Below are 16,144 nucleotides of genomic sequence, written 5' to 3' on the forward strand. Positions count from 1 at the left end.
TGGGTCAGAAGTTTACATACACTAAGTTGGCTGTGCCTTTAAACAGTTTGGAAAATTCCCGAAAATGATGTCATGGCTTTAGAAGCTTCTGATAGGCTAATTGACATCCTTTGAGTCAATTGGAGGTGTACCTGTAGATGTATTTCAAGGCCTACCTTCAAACTCAGTGCCTCTTTGCTTGACTCCATGGGAAAACCAAAGGAAATCAGCCAAGACCTCAGAAAAAAAATGTAGACCTCCACAAATCTGGTTCATCCTTGGGAGCAATTTCCAAACGCCTGAAGGTACCTCGCTCATCTGTAGAAACAATAGTAAAAAAGTGCAAATCCATCCCAGAACTACAGCAAAGGACCTTGTGAAGATGCTGGAGGAAACAGGTACAAAATGGTCTATATCCACAGGCAAACGAGTCCTATATCGAAAAGGGCTCGCAAGCCAAAGAACACATCCCAACTGTGAAGCACAGCATCATGTTGGGGGTGCTTTGCTGCAGGAGGGTCTGGTGCACCACTAGAACACCTGGGAAGGACACTGCAGGGCAAATCAGTTTGCAATTTGAATATGTGCAACAACCTACTAAATTCATAGTGACAGGTTGCACAAGTAAACAAGGAGCATAGACTATTTGCCTGACCAGGAATCGAACCCGGGCCGCGGCAGTGAGAGCGCCGAATCCTAACCACTAGACCACCAGGGAAGGGTACTAGAGTGCAAATCGGTTCCCAGTGTGAGCTGGTACATATGTGCGATAACCTTCGATATTCATAGTGACAGGTTGCACAAGTAAACATGTAGCAAAAGAGTAGTTCCCTGACCGGGAATCGAACCCGGGCCGCGGCGGTGAGAGCGCCGAATCCTAACCACTAGACCACCAGGGAAGGGTACTAGAGTGAAAATCGGTTCCCAGTGTGAGCTGGTACATATGTGCGATAACCTTCGATATTCATAGTGACAGGTTGCACAAGTAAACATGTAGCAAAAGAGTAGTTCCCTGACCGGGAATCGAACCCGGGCCACGGCGGTGAGAGCACCGAATCCTAACCACTAGACCACCAGGGAAGGGTACTAGAAAATCGGTTCCCAGTGTGAGCTGGTACATACAGTTGAAGTCATAAGTTTCCATCCACTTAGGCTGGAGTCATTAAAACCTGTTTGTCAACCCCTCCACACATTTCTTGTTAACAAACTATAGTTTTGGCAGTCGGTTAGGACATCTACTTTGTGCATGACACAAGTAATTTTTCCAACAATTGTTTACAGACCGATTATTTCACTTATAATTCAGTGTATCACAAATCCAGTGGGTCAGAAGTTTACATACACTAAGTTGGCTGTGCCTTTAAACAGTTTGGAAAATTCCCGAAAATGATGTCATGGCTTTAGAAGCTTCTGATAGGCTAATTGACATCCTTTGAGTCAATTGGAGGTGTACCTGTAGATGTATTTCAAGGCCTACCTTCAAACTCAGTGCCTCTTTGCTTGACTCCATGGGAAAACCAAAGGAAATCAGCCAAGACCTCAGAAAAAAAATGTAGACCTCCACAAATCTGGTTCATCCTTGGGAGCAATTTCCAAACGCCTGAAGGTACCTCGCTCATCTGTAGAAACAATAGTACGCAAGTATAAACACCATGGGACCACGCAGGCGTCATACCGCTCAGGAAGGAGACGCGTTCTGTCTCCTAGAGATGAACGTACTTTGGGTCGAAAAGTGCAAATCCATCCCAGAACTACAGCAAAGGACCTTGTGAAGATGCTGGAGGAAACAGGTACAAAATGGTCTATATCCACAGGCAAACGAGTCCTATATCGAAAAGGGCTCGCAAGCCAAAGAACACATCCCAACCGTGAAGCACAGCATCATGTTGGGGGTGCTTTGCTGCAGGAGGGTCTGGTGCACCACTAGAACACCTGGGAAGGACACTGCAGGGCAAATCAGTTTGCAATTTGAATATGTGCAACAACCTACTAAATTCATAGTGACAGGTTGCACAAGTAAACAAGGAGCATAGACTATTTCCCTGACCGGGAATCGAACCCAGGCCGCGGCGGTGAGAGCGCCGAATCCTAACCACTAGACCACCAGGGAAGGGTACTAGAGTGCAAATCGGTTCCCAGTGTGAGCTGGTACATATGTGCGATAACCTTCGATATTCATAGTGACAGGTTGCACAAGTAAACATGTAGCAAAAGAGTAGTTCCCTGACCGGGAATAGAACCCGGGCCGCGGCGGTGAGTGCGCCGAATCCTAACCACTAGACCACCAGGGAAGGGTACTAGAGTGAAAATCGGTTCCCAGTGTGAGCTGGTACATACAGTTGAAGTCATAAGTTTCCATCCACTTAGGCTGGAGTCATTAAAACCTGTTTGTCAACCCCTCCACACATTTCTTGTTAACAAACTATAGTTTTGGCAGTCGGTTAGGACATCTACTTTGTGCATGACACAAGTAATTTTTCCAACAATTGTTTACAGACCGATTATTTCACTTATAATTCAGTGTATCACAAATCCAGTGGGTCAGAAGTTTACATACACTAAGTTGGCTGTGCCTTTAAACAGTTTGGAAAATTCCCGAAAATGATGTCATGGCTTTAGAAGCTTCTGATAGGCTAATTGACATCCTTTGAGTCAATTGGAGGTGTACCTGTAGATGTATTTCAAGGCCTACCTTCAAACTCAGTGCCTCTTTGCTTGACTCCATGGGAAAACCAAAGGAAATCAGCCAAGACCTCAGAAAAAAAATGTAGACCTCCACAAATCTGGTTCATCCTTGGGAGCAATTTCCAAACGCCTGAAGGTACCTCGCTCATCTGTAGAAACAATAGTACGCAAGTATAAACACCATGGGACCACGCAGGCGTCATACCGCTCAGGAAGGAGACGCGTTCTGTCTCCTAGAGATGAACGTACTTTGGGTCGAAAAGTGCAAATCCATCCCAGAACTACAGCAAAGGACCTTGTGAAGATGCTGGAGGAAACAGGTACAAAATGGTCTATATCCACAGGCAAACGAGTCCTATATCGAAAAGGGCTCGCAAGCCAAAGAACACATCCCAACTGTGAAGCACAGCATCATGTTGGGGGTGCTTTGCTGCAGGAGGGTCTGGTGCACCACTAGAACACCTGGGAAGGACACTGCAGGTCAAATCAGTTTGCAATTTGAATATGTGCGATAACCTTCCATATTCATAGTGACAGGTTGCACAAGTAAACATGTAGCAAAAGAGTAGTTCCCTGACCGGGAATCGAACCCAGGCCGCGGCGGTGAGAGCGCCGAATCCTAACCACTAGACCACCAGGGAAGGGTACTAGAGTGAAAATCGGTTCCCAGTGTGAGCTGGTACATACAGTTGAAGTCGTAAGTTTCCATCCACTTAGGCTGGAGTCATTAAAACCTGTTTGTCAACCCCTCCACACATTTCTTGTTAACAAACTATAGTTTTGGCAGTCGGTTAGGACATCTACTTTGTGCATGACACAAGTAATTTTTCCAACAATTGTTTACAGACCGATTATTTCACTTATAATTCAGTGTATCACAAATCCAGTGGGTCAGAAGTTTACATACACTAAGTTGGCTGTGCCTTTAAACAGTTTGGAAAATTCCCGAAAATGATGTCATGGCTTTAGAAGCTTCTGATAGGCTAATTGACATCCTTTGAGTCAATTGGAGGTGTACCTGTAGATGTATTTCAAGGCCTACCTTCAAACTCAGTGCCTCTTTGCTTGACTCCATGGGAAAACCAAAGGAAATCAGCCAAGACCTCAGAAAAAAAATGTAGACCTCCACAAATCTGGTTCATCCTTGGGAGCAATTTCCAAACGCCTGAAGGTACCTCGCTCATCTGTAGAAACAATAGTACGCAAGTATAAACACCATGGGACCACGCAGGCGTCATACCGCTCAGGAAGGAGACGTGTTCTGTCTCCTAGAGATGAACGTACTTTGGGTCGAAAAGTGCAAATCCATCCCAGAACTACAGCAAAGGACCTTGTGAAGATGCTGGAGGAAACAGGTACAAAATGGTCTATATCCACAGGCAAACGAGTCCTATATCGAAAAGGGCTCGCAAGCCAAAGAACACATCCCAACCGTGAAGCACAGCATCATGTTGGGGGTGCTTTGCTGCAGGAGGGTCTGGTGCACCACTAGAACACCTGGGAAGGACACTGCAGGTCAAATCAGTTTGCAATTTGAATATGTGCGATAACCTTCCATATTCATAGTGACAGGTTGCACAAGTAAACATGTAGCAAAAGAGTAGTTCCCTGACCAGGAATCGAACCCGGGCCGCGGCGGTGAGAGCGCCGAATCCTAACCACTAGACCACCAGGGAAGGGTACTAGAGTGCAAATCGGTTCCCAGTGTGAGCTGGTACATATGTGCGATAACCTTCGATATTCATAGTGACAGGTTGCACAAGTAAACATGTAGCAAAAGAGTAGTTCCCTGACCGGGAATCGAACCCGGGCCGCGGCGGTGAGAGCGCCGAATCCTAACCACTAGACCACCAGGGAAGGGTACTAGAGTGAAAATCGGTTCCCAGTGTGAGCTGGTACATATGTGCGATAACCTTCGATATTCATAGTGACAGGTTGCACAAGTAAACATGTAGCAAAAGAGTAGTTCCCTGACCGGGAATCGAACCCGGGCCGCGGCGGTGAGAGCGCCGAATCCTAACCACTAGACCACCAGGGAAGGGTACTAGAGTGAAAATCGGTTCCCAGTGTGAGCTGGTACATACAGTTGAAGTCATAAGTTTCCATCCACTTAGGCTGGAGTCATTAAAACCTGTTTGTCAACCCCTCCACACATTTCTTGTTAACAAACTATAGTTTTGGCAGTCGGTTAGGACATCTACTTTGTGCATGACACAAGTAATTTTTCCAACAATTGTTTACAGACCGATTATTTCACTTATAATTCAGTGTATCACAAATCCAGTGGGTCAGAAGTTTACATACACTAAGTTGGCTGTGCCTTTAAACAGTTTGGAAAATTCCAGAAAATGATGTCATGGCTTTAGAAGCTTCTGATAGGCTAATTGACATCCTTTGAGTCAATTGGAGGTGTACCTGTAGATGTATTTCAAGGCCTACCTTCAAACTCAGTGCCTCTTTGCTTGACTCCATGGGAAAACCAAAGGAAATCAGCCAAGACCTCAGAAAAAAAATGTAGACCTCCACAAATCTGGTTCATCCTTGGGAGCAATTTCCAAACGCCTGAAGGTACCTCGCTCATCTGTAGAAACAATAGTACGCAAGTATAAACACCATGGGACCACGCAGGCGTCATACCGCTCAGGAAGGAGACGCGTTCTGTCTCCTAGAGATGAACGTACTTTGGGTCGAAAAGTGCAAATCCATCCCAGAACTACAGCAAAGGACCTTGTGAAGATGCTGGAGGAAACAGGTACAAAATGGTCTATATCCACAGGCAAACGAGTCCTATATCGAAAAGGGCTCGCAAGCCAAAGAACACATCCCAACCGTGAAGCACAGCATCATGTTGGGGGTGCTTTGCTGCAGGAGGGTCTGGTGCACCACTAGAACACCTGGGAAGGACACTGCAGGGCAAATCAGTTTGCAATTTGAAGTGGTACATATGTGCAACAACCTACTAAATTCATAGTGACAGGTTGCACAAGTAAACAAGGAGCATAGACTATTTCCCTGACCGGGAATCGAACCCGGGCCACGGCAGTGAGAGCGCCGAATCCTAACCACTAGACCACCAGGGAAGGGTACTAGAGTGAAAATCGGTTCCCAGTGTGAGCTGGTACATACAGTTGAAGTCATAAGTTTCCATCCACTTAGGCTGGAGTCATTAAAACCTGTTTGTCAACCCCTCCACACATTTCTTGTTAACAAACTATAGTTTTGGCAGTCGGTTAGGACATCTACTTTGTGCATGACACAAGTAATTTTTCCAACAATTGTTTACAGACCGATTATTTCACTTATAATTCAGTGTATCACAAATCCAGTGGGTCAGAAGTTTACATACACTAAGTTGGCTGTGCCTTTAAACAGTTTGGAAAATTCCCGAAAATGATGTCATGGCTTTAGAAGCTTCTGATAGGCTAATTGACATCCTTTGAGTCAATTGGAGGTGTACCTGTAGATGTATTTCAAGGCCTACCTTCAAACTCAGTGCCTCTTTGCTTGACTCCATGGGAAAACCAAAGGAAATCAGCCAAGACCTCAGAAAAAAAATGTAGACCTCCACAAATCTGGTTCATCCTTGGGAGCAATTTCCAAACGCCTGAAGGTACCTCGCTCATCTGTAGAAACAATAGTACGCAAGTATAAACACCATGGGACCACGCAGGCGTCATACCGCTCAGGAAGGAGACGCGTTCTGTCTCCTAGAGATGAACGTACTTTGGGTCGAAAAGTGCAAATCCATCCCAGAACTACAGCAAAGGACCTTGTGAAGATGCTGGAGGAAACAGGTACAAAATGGTCTATATCCACAGGCAAACGAGTCCTATATCGAAAAGGGCTCGCAAGCCAAAGAACACATCCCAACCGTGAAGCACAGCATCATGTTGGGGGTGCTTTGCTGCAGGAGGGTCTGGTGCACCACTAGAACACCTGGGAAGGACACTGCAGGGCAAATCAGTTTGCAATTTGAAGTGGTACATATGTGCAACAACCTACTAAATTCATAGTGACAGGTTGCACAAGTAAACAAGGAGCATAGACTATTTCCCTGACCGGGAATCGAACCCGGGCCACGGCGGTGAGAGCGCCGAATCCTAACCACTAGACCACCAGGGAAGGGTACTAGAGTGAAAATCGGTTCCCAGTGTGAGCTGGTACATACAGTTGAAGTCGTAAGTTTCCATCCACTTAGGCTGGAGTCATTAAAACCTGTTTGTCAACCCCTCCACACATTTCTTGTTAACAAACAATAGTTTTGGAAGTCGGTTAGGACATCTACTTTGTGCATGACACAAGTAATTTTTCCAACAATTGTTTACAGACCGATTATTTCACTTATAATTCAGTGTATCACAAATCCAGTGGGTCAGAAGTTTACATACACTAAGTTTGCTGTGCCTTTAAACAGTTTGGAAAATTCCCGAAAATGATGTCATGGCTTTAGAAGCTTCTGATAGGCTAATTGACATCCTTTGAGTCAATTGGAGGTGTACCTGTAGATGTATTTCAAGGCCTACCTTCAAACTCAGTGCCTCTTTGCTTGACTCCATGGGAAAACCAAAGGAAATCAGCCAAGACCTCAGAAAAAAAATGTAGACCTCCACAAATCTGGTTCATCCTTGGGAGCAATTTCCAAACGCCTGAAGGTACCTCGCTCATCTGTAGAAACAATAGTACGCAAGTATAAACACCATGGGACCACGCAGGCGTCATACCGCTCAGGAAGGAGACGCGTTCTGTCTCCTAGAGATGAACGTACTTTGGGTCGAAAAGTGTAAATCCATCCCAGAACTACAGCAAAGGACCTTGTGAAGATGCTGGAGGAAACAGGTACAAAATGGTCTATATCCACAGGCAAACGAGTCCTATATCGAAAAGGGCTCGCAAGCCAAAGAACACATCCCAACCGTGAAGCACAGCATCATGTTGGGGGTGCTTTGCTGCAGGAGGGTCTGGTGCACCACTAGAACACCTGGGAAGGACACTGCAGGTCAAATCAGTTTGCAATTTGAATATGTGCGATAACCTTCCATATTCATAGTGACAGGTTGCACAAGTAAACATGTAGCAAAAGAGTAGTTCCCTGACCAGGAATCGAACCCGGGCCGCGGCGGTGAGAGCGCCGAATCCTAACCACTAGACCACCAGGGAAGGGTACTAGAGTGCAAATCGGTTCCCAGTGTGAGCTGGTACATATGTGCGATAACCTTCGATATTCATAGTGACAGGTTGCACAAGTAAACATGTAGCAAAAGAGTAGTTCCCTGACCGGGAATCGAACCCGGGCCGCGGCGGTGAGAGCGCCGAATCCTAACCACTAGACCACCAGGGAAGGGTACTAGAGTGAAAATCGGTTCCCAGTGTGAGCTGGTACATATGTGCGATAACCTTCGATATTCATAGTGACAGGTTGCACAAGTAAACATGTAGCAAAAGAGTAGTTCCCTGACCGGGAATCGAACCCGGGCCGCGGCGGTGAGAGCGCCGAATCCTAACCACTAGACCACCAGGGAAGGGTACTAGAGTGAAAATCGGTTCCCAGTGTGAGCTGGTACATACAGTTGAAGTCATAAGTTTCCATCCACTTAGGCTGGAGTCATTAAAACCTGTTTGTCAACCCCTCCACACATTTCTTGTTAACAAACTATAGTTTTGGCAGTCGGTTAGGACATCTACTTTGTGCATGACACAAGTAATTTTTCCAACAATTGTTTACAGACCGATTATTTCACTTATAATTCAGTGTATCACAAATCCAGTGGGTCAGAAGTTTACATACACTAAGTTGGCTGTGCCTTTAAACAGTTTGGAAAATTCCAGAAAATGATGTCATGGCTTTAGAAGCTTCTGATAGGCTAATTGACATCCTTTGAGTCAATTGGAGGTGTACCTGTAGATGTATTTCAAGGCCTACCTTCAAACTCAGTGCCTCTTTGCTTGACTCCATGGGAAAACCAAAGGAAATCAGCCAAGACCTCAGAAAAAAAATGTAGACCTCCACAAATCTGGTTCATCCTTGGGAGCAATTTCCAAACGCCTGAAGGTACCTCGCTCATCTGTAGAAACAATAGTACGCAAGTATAAACACCATGGGACCACGCAGGCGTCATACCGCTCAGGAAGGAGACGCGTTCTGTCTCCTAGAGATGAACGTACTTTGGGTCGAAAAGTGCAAATCCATCCCAGAACTACAGCAAAGGACCTTGTGAAGATGCTGGAGGAAACAGGTACAAAATGGTCTATATCCACAGGCAAACGAGTCCTATATCGAAAAGGGCTCGCAAGCCAAAGAACACATCCCAACCGTGAAGCACAGCATCATGTTGGGGGTGCTTTGCTGCAGGAGGGTCTGGTGCACCACTAGAACACCTGGGAAGGACACTGCAGGGCAAATCAGTTTGCAATTTGAAGTGGTACATATGTGCAACAACCTACTAAATTCATAGTGACAGGTTGCACAAGTAAACAAGGAGCATAGACTATTTCCCTGACCGGGAATCGAACCCGGGCCACGGCAGTGAGAGCGCCGAATCCTAACCACTAGACCACCAGGGAAGGGTACTAGAGTGAAAATCGGTTCCCAGTGTGAGCTGGTACATACAGTTGAAGTCATAAGTTTCCATCCACTTAGGCTGGAGTCATTAAAACCTGTTTGTCAACCCCTCCACACATTTCTTGTTAACAAACTATAGTTTTGGCAGTCGGTTAGGACATCTACTTTGTGCATGACACAAGTAATTTTTCCAACAATTGTTTACAGACCGATTATTTCACTTATAATTCAGTGTATCACAAATCCAGTGGGTCAGAAGTTTACATACACTAAGTTGGCTGTGCCTTTAAACAGTTTGGAAAATTCCCGAAAATGATGTCATGGCTTTAGAAGCTTCTGATAGGCTAATTGACATCCTTTGAGTCAATTGGAGGTGTACCTGTAGATGTATTTCAAGGCCTACCTTCAAACTCAGTGCCTCTTTGCTTGACTCCATGGGAAAACCAAAGGAAATCAGCCAAGACCTCAGAAAAAAAATGTAGACCTCCACAAATCTGGTTCATCCTTGGGAGCAATTTCCAAACGCCTGAAGGTACCTCGCTCATCTGTAGAAACAATAGTACGCAAGTATAAACACCATGGGACCACGCAGGCGTCATACCGCTCAGGAAGGAGACGCGTTCTGTCTCCTAGAGATGAACGTACTTTGGGTCGAAAAGTGCAAATCCATCCCAGAACTACAGCAAAGGACCTTGTGAAGATGCTGGAGGAAACAGGTACAAAATGGTCTATATCCACAGGCAAACGAGTCCTATATCGAAAAGGGCTCGCAAGCCAAAGAACACATCCCAACCGTGAAGCACAGCATCATGTTGGGGGTGCTTTGCTGCAGGAGGGTCTGGTGCACCACTAGAACACCTGGGAAGGACACTGCAGGGCAAATCAGTTTGCAATTTGAAGTGGTACATATGTGCAACAACCTACTAAATTCATAGTGACAGGTTGCACAAGTAAACAAGGAGCATAGACTATTTCCCTGACCGGGAATCGAACCCGGGCCACGGCGGTGAGAGCGCCGAATCCTAACCACTAGACCACCAGGGAAGGGTACTAGAGTGAAAATCGGTTCCCAGTGTGAGCTGGTACATACAGTTGAAGTCGTAAGTTTCCATCCACTTAGGCTGGAGTCATTAAAACCTGTTTGTCAACCCCTCCACACATTTCTTGTTAACAAACAATAGTTTTGGAAGTCGGTTAGGACATCTACTTTGTGCATGACACAAGTAATTTTTCCAACAATTGTTTACAGACCGATTATTTCACTTATAATTCAGTGTATCACAAATCCAGTGGGTCAGAAGTTTACATACACTAAGTTTGCTGTGCCTTTAAACAGTTTGGAAAATTCCCGAAAATGATGTCATGGCTTTAGAAGCTTCTGATAGGCTAATTGACATCCTTTGAGTCAATTGGAGGTGTACCTGTAGATGTATTTCAAGGCCTACCTTCAAACTCAGTGCCTCTTTGCTTGACTCCATGGGAAAACCAAAGGAAATCAGCCAAGACCTCAGAAAAAAAATGTAGACCTCCACAAATCTGGTTCATCCTTGGGAGCAATTTCCAAACGCCTGAAGGTACCTCGCTCATCTGTAGAAACAATAGTACGCAAGTATAAACACCATGGGACCACGCAGGCGTCATACCGCTCAGGAAGGAGACGCGTTCTGTCTCCTAGAGATGAACGTACTTTGGGTCGAAAAGTGTAAATCCATCCCAGAACTACAGCAAAGGACCTTGTGAAGATGCTGGAGGAAACAGGTACAAAATGGTCTATATCCACAGGCAAACGAGTCCTATATCGAAAAGGGCTCGCAAGCCAAAGAACACATCCCAACCGTGAAGCACAGCATCATGTTGGGGGTGCTTTGCTGCAGGAGGGTCTGGTGCACCACTAGAACACCTGGGAAGGACACTGCAGGGCAAATCAGTTTGCAATTTGAAGTGGTACATATGTGCAACAACCTACTAAATTCATAGTGACAGGTTGCACAAGTAAACAAGGAGCATAGACTATTTCCCTGACCGGGAATCGAACCCGGGCCACGGCGGTGAGAGCGCCGAATCCTAACCACTAGACCACCAGGGAAGGGTACTAGAGTGAAAATCGGTTCCCAGTGTGAGCTGGTACATACAGTTGAAGTCGTAAGTTTCCATCCACTTAGGCTGGAGTCATTAAAACCTGTTTGTCAACCCCTCCACACATTTCTTGTTAACAAACAATAGTTTTGGAAGTCGGTTAGGACATCTACTTTGTGCATGACACAAGTAATTTTTCCAACAATTGTTTACAGACCGATTATTTCACTTATAATTCAGTGTATCACAAATCCAGTGGGTCAGAAGTTTACATACACTAAGTTTGCTGTGCCTTTAAACAGTTTGGAAAATTCCCGAAAATGATGTCATGGCTTTAGAAGCTTCTGATAGGCTAATTGACATCCTTTGAGTCAATTGGAGGTGTACCTGTAGATGTATTTCAAGGCCTACCTTCAAACTCAGTGCCTCTTTGCTTGACTCCATGGGAAAACCAAAGGAAATCAGCCAAGACCTCAGAAAAAAAATGTAGACCTCCACAAATCTGGTTCATCCTTGGGAGCAATTTCCAAACGCCTGAAGGTACCTCGCTCATCTGTAGAAACAATAGTACGCAAGTATAAACACCATGGGACCACGCAGGCGTCATACCGCTCAGGAAGGAGACGCGTTCTGTCTCCTAGAGATGAACGTACTTTGGGTCGAAAAGTGCAAATCCATCCCAGAACTACAGCAAAGGACCTTGTGAAGATGCTGGAGGAAACAGGTACAAAATGGTCTATATCCACAGGCAAACGAGTCCTATATCGAAAAGGGCTCGCAAGCCAAAGAACACATCCCAACCGTGAAGCACAGCATCATGTTGGGGATGCTTTGCTGCAGGACGGTCTGGTGCACCACTAGAACACCTGGGAAGGACACTGCAGGGCAAATCAGTTTGCAATTTGAAGTGGTACATATGTGCAACAACCTACTAAATTCATAGTGACAGGTTGCACAAGTAAACAAGGAGCATAGACTATTTCCCTGACCGGGAATCGAACCCGGGCCACGGCGGTGAGAGCGCCGAATCCTAACCACTAGACCACCAGGGAAGGGTACTAGAGTGAAAATCGGTTCCCAGTGTGAGCTGGTACATACAGTTGAAGTCGTAAGTTTCCATCCACTTAGGCTGGAGTCATTAAAACCTGTTTGTCAACCCCTCCACACATTTCTTGTTAACAAACAATAGTTTTGGCAGTCGGTTAGGACATCTACTTTGTGCATGACACAAGTAATTTTTCCAACAATTGTTTACAGACCGATTATTTCACTTATAATTCAGTGTATCACAAATCCAGTGGGTCAGAAGTTTACATACACTAAGTTGGCTGTGCCTTTAAACAGTTTGGAAAATTCCCGAAAATGATGTCATGGCTTTAGAAGCTTCTGATAGGCTAATTGACATCCTTTGAGTCAATTGGAGGTGTACCTGTAGATGTATTTCAAGGCCTACCTTCAAACTCAGTGCCTCTTTGCTTGACTCCATGGGAAAACCAAAGGAAATCAGCCAAGACCTCAGAAAAAAAATGTAGACCTCCACAAATCTGGTTCATCCTTGGGAGCAATTTCCAAACGCCTGAAGGTACCTCGCTCATCTGTAGAAACAATAGTACGCAAGTATAAACACCATGGGACCACGCAGGCGTCATACCGCTCAGGAAGGAGACGCGTTCTGTCTCCTAGAGATGAACGTACTTTGGGTCGAAAAGTGCAAATCCATCCCAGAACTACAGCAAAGGACCTTGTGAAGATGCTGGAGGAAACAGGTACAAAATGGTCTATATCCACAGGCAAACGAGTCCTATATCGAAAAGGGCTCGCAAGCCAAAGAACACATCCCAACTGTGAAGCACAGCATCATGTTGGGGGTGCTTTGCTGCAGGAGGGTCTGGTGCACCACTAGAACACCTGGGAAGGACACTGCAGGGCAAATCAGTTTGCAATTTGAATATGTGCAACAACCTACTAAATTCATAGTGACAGGTTGCACAAGTAAACAAGGAGCATAGACTATTTCCCTGACCGGGAATCGAACCCAGGCCACGGCGGTGAGAGCGCCAAATCCTAACCACTAGACCACCAGGGAAGGGTACTAGAGTGCAAATCGGTTCCCAGTGTGAGCTGGTACATATGTGCGATAACCTTCAATATTCATAGTGACAGGTTGCACAAGTAAACATGTAGCAAAAGAGTAGTTCCCTGACCTGGAATCGAACCCGGGCCGCGGCGGTGAGAGCGCCGAATCCTAACCACTAGACCACCAGGGAAGGGTACTAGAGTGAAAATCGGTTCCCAGTGTGAGCTGGTACATACAGTTGAAGTCGTAAGTTTCCATCCACTTAGGCTGGAGTCATTAAAACCTGTTTGTCAACCCCTCCACACATTTCTTGTTAACAAACTATAGTTTTGGCAGTCGGTTAGGACATCTACTTTGTGCATGACACAAGTAATTTTTCCAACAATTGTTTACAGACCGATTATTTCACTTATAATTCAGTGTATCACAAATCCAGTGGGTCAGAAGTTTACATACACTAAGTTGGCTGTGCCTTTAAACAGTTTGGAAAATTCCCGAAAATGATGTCATGGCTTTAGAAGCTTCTGATAGGCTAATTGACATCCTTTGAGTCAATTGGAGGTGTACCTGTAGATGTATTTCAAGGCCTACCTTCAAACTCAGTGCCTCTTTGCTTGACTCCATGGGAAAACCAAAGGAAATCAGCCAAGACCTCAGAAAAAAAATGTAGACCTCCACAAATCTGGTTCATCCTTGGGAGCAATTTCCAAACGCCTGAAGGTACCTCGCTCATCTGTAGAAACAATAGTACGCAAGTATAAACACCATGGGACCACGCAGGCGTCATACCGCTCAGGAAGGAGACGCGTTCTGTCTCCTAGAGATGAACGTACTTTGGGTCGAAAAGTGCAAATCCATCCCAGAACTACAGCAAAGGACCTTGTGAAGATGCTGGAGGAAACAGGTACAAAATGGTCTATATCCACAGGCAAACGAGTCCTATATCGAAAAGGGCTCGCAAGCCAAAGAACACATCCCAACCGTGAAGCACAGCATCATGTTGGGGGTGCTTTGCTGCAGGAGGGTCTGGTGCACCACTAGAACACCTGGGAAGGACACTGCAGGGCAAATCAGTTTGCAATTTGAATATGTGCAACAACCTACTAAATTCATAGTGACAGGTTGCACAAGTAAACAAGGAGCATAGACTATTTGCCTGACCAGGAATCGAACCCGGGCCGCGGCGGTGAGAGCGCCGAATCCTAACCACTAGACCACCAGGGAAGGGTACTAGAGTGCAAATCGGTTCCCAGTGTGAGCTGGTACATATGTGCGATAACCTTCGATATTCATAGTGACAGTTTGCACAAGTAAACATGTAGCAAAAGAGTAGTTCCCTGACCGGGAATCGAACCCGGGCCGCGGCGGTGAGAGCGCCGAATCCTAACCACTAGACCACCAGGGAAGGGTACTAGAGTGAAAATCGGTTCCCAGTGTGAGCTGGTACATACAGTTGAAGTCATAAGTTTCCATCCACTTAGGCTGGAGTCATTAAAACCTGTTTGTCAACCCCTCCACACATTTCTTGTTAACAAACTATAGTTTTGGCAGTCGGTTAGGACATCTACTTTGTGCATGACACAAGTAATTTTTCCAACAATTGTTTACAGACCGATTATTTCACTTATAATTCAGTGTATCACAAATCCAGTGGGTCAGAAGTTTACATACACTAAGTTGGCTGTGCCTTTAAACAGTTTGGAAAATTCCCGAAAATGATGTCATGGCTTTAGAAGCTTCTGATAGGCTAATTGACATCCTTTGAGTCAATTGGAGGTGTACCTGTAGATGTATTTCAAGGCCTACCTTCAAACTCAGTGCCTCTTTGCTTGACTCCATGGGAAAACCAAAGGAAATCAGCCAAGACCTCAGAAAAAAAATGTAGACCTCCACAAATCTGGTTCATCCTTGGGAGCAATTTCCAAACGCCTGAAGGTACCTCGCTCATCTGTAGAAACAATAGTAAAAAAGTGCAAATCCATCCCAGAACTACAGCAAAGGACCTTGTGAAGATGCTGGAGGAAACAGGTACAAAATGGTCTATATCCACAGGCAAACGAGTCCTATATCGAAAAGGGCTCGCAAGCCAAAGAACACATCCGAACTGTGAAGCACAGCATCATGTTGGGGGTGCTTTGCTGCAGGAGGGTCTGGTGCACCACTAGAACACCTGGGAAGGACACTGCAGGGCAAATCAGTTTGCAATTTGAATATGTGCAACAACCTACTAAATTCATAGTGACAGGTTGCACAAGTAAACAAGGAGCATAGACTATTTGCCTGACCAGGAATCGAACCCGGGCCGCGGCGGTGAGAGCGCCGAATCCTAACCACTAGACCACCAGGGAAGGGTACTAGAGTGCAAATCGGTTCCCAGTGTGAGCTGGTACATATGTGCGATAACCTTCGATATTCATAGTGACAGGTTGCACAAGTAAACATGTAGCAAAAGAGTAGTTCCCTGACCGGGAATCGAACCCGGGCCGCGGCGGTGAGAGCGCCGAATCCTAACCACTAGACCACCAGGGAAGGGTACTAGAGTGAAAATCGGTTCCCAGTGTGAGCTGGTACATATGTGCGATAACCTTCGATATTCATAGTGACAGGTTGCACAAGTAAACATGTAGCAAAAGAGTAGTTCCCTGACCGGGAATCGAACCCGGGCCGCGGCTGTGAGAGCGCCGAATCCTAACCACTAGACCACCAGGGAAGGGTACTAGAGTGAAAATCGGTTCCCAGTGTGAGCTGGTACATACAGTTGAAGTCAT

At 45.7% G+C, this 16,144-nt stretch overlaps 24 non-coding genes across 24 annotated transcripts; all 24 read right to left on the reverse strand.

The window, feature by feature from the left end:
- Nucleotides 1-806: 806 nt before the first annotated feature.
- Nucleotides 807-878, reverse strand: trnae-cuc. The gene has a single exon. It is a non-coding gene; the product is annotated as a tRNA-Glu (tRNA).
- A 109-nt stretch (nt 879-987) lies between these two features.
- On the reverse strand, nt 988-1,059 carry trnae-cuc. Its single transcript has one exon. It is a non-coding gene; the product is annotated as a tRNA-Glu (tRNA).
- A 958-nt stretch (nt 1,060-2,017) lies between these two features.
- trnae-cuc lies at nt 2,018-2,089 on the reverse strand. The gene has a single exon. It is a non-coding gene; the product is annotated as a tRNA-Glu (tRNA).
- Nucleotides 2,090-2,198: 109 nt separating this feature from the next.
- trnae-cuc lies at nt 2,199-2,270 on the reverse strand. The gene has a single exon. It is a non-coding gene; the product is annotated as a tRNA-Glu (tRNA).
- A 963-nt stretch (nt 2,271-3,233) lies between these two features.
- trnae-cuc lies at nt 3,234-3,305 on the reverse strand. Its single transcript has one exon. It is a non-coding gene; the product is annotated as a tRNA-Glu (tRNA).
- A 963-nt stretch (nt 3,306-4,268) lies between these two features.
- trnae-cuc lies at nt 4,269-4,340 on the reverse strand. Its single transcript has one exon. It is a non-coding gene; the product is annotated as a tRNA-Glu (tRNA).
- A 109-nt stretch (nt 4,341-4,449) lies between these two features.
- trnae-cuc lies at nt 4,450-4,521 on the reverse strand. Its single transcript has one exon. It is a non-coding gene; the product is annotated as a tRNA-Glu (tRNA).
- Nucleotides 4,522-4,630: 109 nt separating this feature from the next.
- trnae-cuc lies at nt 4,631-4,702 on the reverse strand. Its single transcript has one exon. It is a non-coding gene; the product is annotated as a tRNA-Glu (tRNA).
- A 970-nt stretch (nt 4,703-5,672) lies between these two features.
- trnae-cuc lies at nt 5,673-5,744 on the reverse strand. The gene has a single exon. It is a non-coding gene; the product is annotated as a tRNA-Glu (tRNA).
- Nucleotides 5,745-6,714: 970 nt separating this feature from the next.
- Nucleotides 6,715-6,786, reverse strand: trnae-cuc. Its single transcript has one exon. It is a non-coding gene; the product is annotated as a tRNA-Glu (tRNA).
- A 963-nt stretch (nt 6,787-7,749) lies between these two features.
- On the reverse strand, nt 7,750-7,821 carry trnae-cuc. The gene has a single exon. It is a non-coding gene; the product is annotated as a tRNA-Glu (tRNA).
- Nucleotides 7,822-7,930: 109 nt separating this feature from the next.
- trnae-cuc lies at nt 7,931-8,002 on the reverse strand. Its single transcript has one exon. It is a non-coding gene; the product is annotated as a tRNA-Glu (tRNA).
- Nucleotides 8,003-8,111: 109 nt separating this feature from the next.
- On the reverse strand, nt 8,112-8,183 carry trnae-cuc. Its single transcript has one exon. It is a non-coding gene; the product is annotated as a tRNA-Glu (tRNA).
- A 970-nt stretch (nt 8,184-9,153) lies between these two features.
- On the reverse strand, nt 9,154-9,225 carry trnae-cuc. Its single transcript has one exon. It is a non-coding gene; the product is annotated as a tRNA-Glu (tRNA).
- Nucleotides 9,226-10,195: 970 nt separating this feature from the next.
- On the reverse strand, nt 10,196-10,267 carry trnae-cuc. The gene has a single exon. It is a non-coding gene; the product is annotated as a tRNA-Glu (tRNA).
- A 970-nt stretch (nt 10,268-11,237) lies between these two features.
- trnae-cuc lies at nt 11,238-11,309 on the reverse strand. Its single transcript has one exon. It is a non-coding gene; the product is annotated as a tRNA-Glu (tRNA).
- A 970-nt stretch (nt 11,310-12,279) lies between these two features.
- trnae-cuc lies at nt 12,280-12,351 on the reverse strand. The gene has a single exon. It is a non-coding gene; the product is annotated as a tRNA-Glu (tRNA).
- Nucleotides 12,352-13,313: 962 nt separating this feature from the next.
- Nucleotides 13,314-13,385, reverse strand: trnae-cuc. Its single transcript has one exon. It is a non-coding gene; the product is annotated as a tRNA-Glu (tRNA).
- A 109-nt stretch (nt 13,386-13,494) lies between these two features.
- trnae-cuc lies at nt 13,495-13,566 on the reverse strand. The gene has a single exon. It is a non-coding gene; the product is annotated as a tRNA-Glu (tRNA).
- A 962-nt stretch (nt 13,567-14,528) lies between these two features.
- trnae-cuc lies at nt 14,529-14,600 on the reverse strand. The gene has a single exon. It is a non-coding gene; the product is annotated as a tRNA-Glu (tRNA).
- A 109-nt stretch (nt 14,601-14,709) lies between these two features.
- On the reverse strand, nt 14,710-14,781 carry trnae-cuc. Its single transcript has one exon. It is a non-coding gene; the product is annotated as a tRNA-Glu (tRNA).
- An 871-nt stretch (nt 14,782-15,652) lies between these two features.
- trnae-cuc lies at nt 15,653-15,724 on the reverse strand. Its single transcript has one exon. It is a non-coding gene; the product is annotated as a tRNA-Glu (tRNA).
- Nucleotides 15,725-15,833: 109 nt separating this feature from the next.
- Nucleotides 15,834-15,905, reverse strand: trnae-cuc. Its single transcript has one exon. It is a non-coding gene; the product is annotated as a tRNA-Glu (tRNA).
- Nucleotides 15,906-16,014: 109 nt separating this feature from the next.
- On the reverse strand, nt 16,015-16,086 carry trnae-cuc. Its single transcript has one exon. It is a non-coding gene; the product is annotated as a tRNA-Glu (tRNA).
- Between the last annotated feature and the right edge of the window lie 58 nt (nt 16,087-16,144).

Source organism: Oncorhynchus mykiss, chromosome 10, assembly GCF_013265735.2.
Source record: "Oncorhynchus mykiss isolate Arlee chromosome 10, USDA_OmykA_1.1, whole genome shotgun sequence".
NCBI lineage: Eukaryota > Metazoa > Chordata > Actinopteri > Salmoniformes > Salmonidae > Oncorhynchus > Oncorhynchus mykiss.